General features: G+C 33.3%; 1 long non-coding RNA gene across 2 annotated transcripts; it reads left to right on the top strand.

Annotated features, from left to right (window-relative positions):
* The first annotated feature begins 1,158 nt into the window (after window positions 1-1,158).
* On the top strand, window positions 1,159-3,870 carry LOC110733200. 2 transcript variants are annotated; one of them, XR_002513591.1, is made up of 3 exons: window positions 1,159-1,671; window positions 2,216-3,447; window positions 3,556-3,870. It is a non-coding gene; the product is annotated as an uncharacterized LOC110733200 (long non-coding RNA). The 2 variants fall into 2 exon arrangements; XR_002513592.1 differs by having other exon boundaries at window positions 1,168-1,671; window positions 2,216-2,305.
* Window positions 3,871-4,129: the final 259 nt, after the last annotated feature.

The raw sequence follows: 4,129 nt of genomic DNA, 5'->3' as shown, positions 1-4,129 counted from the left end.
TATGTTTGAAAAATATGGGGTATTACAAATTAAGTTTAGCTCTAATAACTTCAGTTCCCAGTAAGTTCAGTACAGCTCTAACAAGTTTAGTTAAGTTAAGTTTTTTTATATTATTTTCTTACAAATTACGTTGATATGTTATTCTTTTATTTTTAACTCTTTTTTCGTAAAATATCATTCATTTAAATGATGTACTGCACTAGGACATGTTACATTTTACTTAGTTACAATCCGATTAACCAATTTCATTAACAATAGGCAAAGAATCACAAATTTTTATAGTAAACAATATAGTTAGATAATTGGAACGCCTTTTCCATTTCATAAAACATTCCTAATTTTTGTAGGCACCGTTTTTAAAAGTATAATTGGATAAGTTGAACAACATATCCATTCGATCTATCATTCATTAATCAATTACACTTTCACACGTTACATATTACTCACTTATATTCCGATAACAATTTCAATTAGACCAAAAGGGGAAAAATCATGGATGTTGATAGTCCATTTAATCTCCCAACATTCAATTATCCTTTGCAATAAATCAATAATACATGTTACATATTATTTATGTACGTCAATGTTTTTCAATAACGATCACTTTTTATGTTCAGTTTAACAATCAGACAAAAATAAATGTAAACTTTAAATTTTAGATTATAGCCACGTGTTCAGGCAGCTCGTTTTGAATCGTGCGATTTAAATACAAAAATTTGTATATGTAGAACACACCAATCTTCCAGGACTCTCACTGTCAAGCCTTTGCTTCAACTTAGGAGTGTCCGTTCGGTTTTCGGTTTGGATTTAGTCCAAATCCGATCCAATCCGAAATATAATTCGATTTTCAATTTTACGATCCGATCCGATCCGAATTTCTCCCTTGATCCAATCCAATCCAATCCAAACCGAATTACTATTCGGTTATTTGGATCCGATCCGAAAATCCGAATTATAATACATTATTTTTTAGCGCCTAATACAATTATAAAAATAAAGCTTCACTATAAATAAAAGTCCTCAAAATCATGATTAAAATAAATAGTTCAACGTCAAGTCATTAATTAATTAATACAAAGTCTCTCTAACTTATTTTATGTAGTAGTATGTATTTAAACTAAACTTCAAAATATACAAAAAAATCCATATTTTTACAAGCTTAATTGTATAATTCGGTTTTTGGTTTGGATTGGATCCAATTAGGGTCAATCCGATCCAATCCGAAAATCCGAATTTCCATAAAATCTCAATCCGATCCGATCCGATTTAAAGTTTGGATCCGATCCGAATTGATAACTCGGTTTGAATTGAATTGGATTTCGATTTTTATCCGAATTATGGGCACCCCTACTTCAACTCTCCCCAACCACACACCTCAAAGCTCTTGTTTTTTTTTTGTTTATTATTTTTAATGATACAATGTCCATAAACGGGGTAAAACTGAGTGAAATAGTTAGCCCATTTAATGGATCAACACATGAATTTGTATCTACACCTTGTAAAAAAAAAAAAAAAACCTAGTTGACGGCGAGATTATAATGGCTTGGATGGAAGATGGGCCACCACAGATTCAGGAGATCCTTGGGTATGTCACTCTAAAGGTTTGAAACAGGTCTTTGATGTTAAGCCATCAACTAGCTGCTATAAGTCGAAGCGGTCGAGCTGTGGCAGGTATAGAATTCCACCCTCAACTTAAACCCATTTAAGATTGTAGACCCCCTCAAATTTCGCCGCGAAATGTATTACTTGTTTTATTACATGACCGATTTGTTCAAAATTTGCTTCTCTTTCAACTTAAAATCATTGAGGGTGTGGCTTTGGTACTGCGAAATTTATCCCGTATAGTATCGCTATTTGTGTAGTTTCTTCTACCTGTTCATGAAACTGCATAAGTGGAATAAAATGGTCGGTGAATTAATTGAAATTCATGGGGAATCTTGGGGGTCAGTAGTTCTTGGTAGTGAATTTTCAGTTAAGCATGTAATTGGGAAAAAAAGGAAGCATGTTGAGTGGATTAATTTCGGTGATGGAGATATTTGTTTGAGTTTTAAAACAAACATTGAAGAATATAACCTGTTTAAGGAATTAATGTGCTAAAAGAACGGGGTTAATTTGTCCAACTACCTTGAATTGGAGCACAAACCATTGTATGACTAGAGTGAATATTCGGAAATGTATGTTCAGAACTTGAAACATTCTCTCCTAAATTATGCAGAGAAACTGGCTGATGGGATTAGGGGGTCATCTGACTCGGAGGTTCAAACCAGCGACAATGATGATGCTGAGTAATAACTTTTTACAATAGGTGAATTAACTTAAGATGTACTAATTTTGTTGTTACTATTATTATGTACTAGTTATTTTCATACTTGGTTAATGGTTTAAATGTTTTCTATTTTTTAAAAGGAGTAATTATTTGATGGGTGAATTTTATTTTGATGTTTGAAATTATTTCTGATGTTGTCTGTATTGTTATGGATTTATGTGTCTGATGCAATGACATTGTAATGTCAAAACATTGTTTACAACTTTATTTATTTATTTTTTATTAATGAGATTTGAACCACGAATCAATTTAACCAATGCCAAGAAGCACGCACAAGGAAATCTTTGACTTGTGAATATCAGTAAACAAAACAAGTATGTAGGACAAAAATTGGCCATCACCCTAATGCAAGGTGTAAGAGGTATCTTCTGCTTTATGTCAGTAACTTTTGGCACTTTCCTTGTGATGAACCACTTAAGTATCCATCCATAGCTTTGAAGGACCAAATCATGCTCCTATTTCCAAATCCTCCTATTTCATATCTAAAAAACCTTGATCTTTACTCCCAAAAATAAAATAAAAAAATAAAAACCAAAAACTTACACCAACACATCTAATACCAATTTTAATATGATGAATGGATGTGCTTCGCAACAAGTGATTGACGTGGCAAACATCGATCCATATGAACTAAGAAACGAAAACATCCAACTAATGTTAGGATGTGGAATCGAAAAAATCCGGGTGGTGAAAATACAACACCCAACTAGGATGGTGAAGGTGGATGTTGTGTCGTTTTTACCGTGTAACAGGCAAGCAGGGCATTACAGAGTAACGGTGAATAGGACACCGGGTCATGTAAATGATCTCTGGGCCAGGTTTGAACTAGGATTAAAACTGTTTTTTGGAACGCGATTGATATTCACAAACCATCCTTAACACACATTTTTAACCAAATTCATCATCGGTTCTCACCTTTTGTAGTAATAGTAACAGAGGCTAGAGCGCAAATTGGAAATCTATCAACCTTTAGGTTGGGTTTAAGTGGAGAATACACCTTGTTTGCAATTTCCAACGAGGGGTTGGGTGGTGTTGCAATGTTTTGGAGTAAAGTAGCATCTCCACGTTTTTACCAGAAATCAGGCACATTAGTTGGCCACAGTCTAGGGGTGGATTTAGCGGTAACATTCTACTAGATTAAAGTTTTTATAATATATTATGTGTCAAGTATTTTTTTTTTTAAAATTTAAAACATCAATTAGTTCTCTAATACCAAATTTAATTCTCAGCCTTCTCTATCAACAAGCGACCACCTACCGTGCCTAACCAATTATGACGAGGAGCTCACAACAGCAAGCGAAGATGGCCCGTAACAACAACCATTACAAAGTAGAAGGCCGGTTGAATATAAATTAAAGTGTTGGATCTTCATTTGTAATAAACGAACTGTCGTTCTGTTTAATTACTATTAAAAAAAAATTGTGTTCTGAGTAGTTATTTATTTGTATTTGTGGAGAGGACAGAGTGTACGTCGTTTAGTGGTTATTTAATTTAGTAAACGATGTTATTATATTAAATTTGCATGATTTTCGTTGTCCAAATTGCCCTAGTTTTTTGCTCAACTGAATGGTAATCCGTGACTTAGTAACTCTTGAACGAGTAACTTATTAGGGAAAATTTCTTTTTTCTGGTACCAACATCCAACTTAAAAATTGATACATCAGACCTTTAAGAATAGTAATAAAGATTATAGGTGTTGACAGGGTAAAGTCGTATCCCCAAATCAAAAGTAATTCCTAAATCATCTAACTAATGTAGATAGGGAAATAGGGTCGAATCCACAGATAAACGGATCTTTCTATT

The sequence above is a fragment of the Chenopodium quinoa genome, unplaced genomic scaffold (assembly GCF_001683475.1).
Source record: "Chenopodium quinoa cultivar QQ74 unplaced genomic scaffold, ASM168347v1, whole genome shotgun sequence".
NCBI lineage: Eukaryota > Viridiplantae > Streptophyta > Magnoliopsida > Caryophyllales > Amaranthaceae > Chenopodium > Chenopodium quinoa.
The sequence above is the reverse complement of the archived record's forward strand: the minus strand, read 5'-3'. Positions and strand labels throughout refer to the sequence as shown.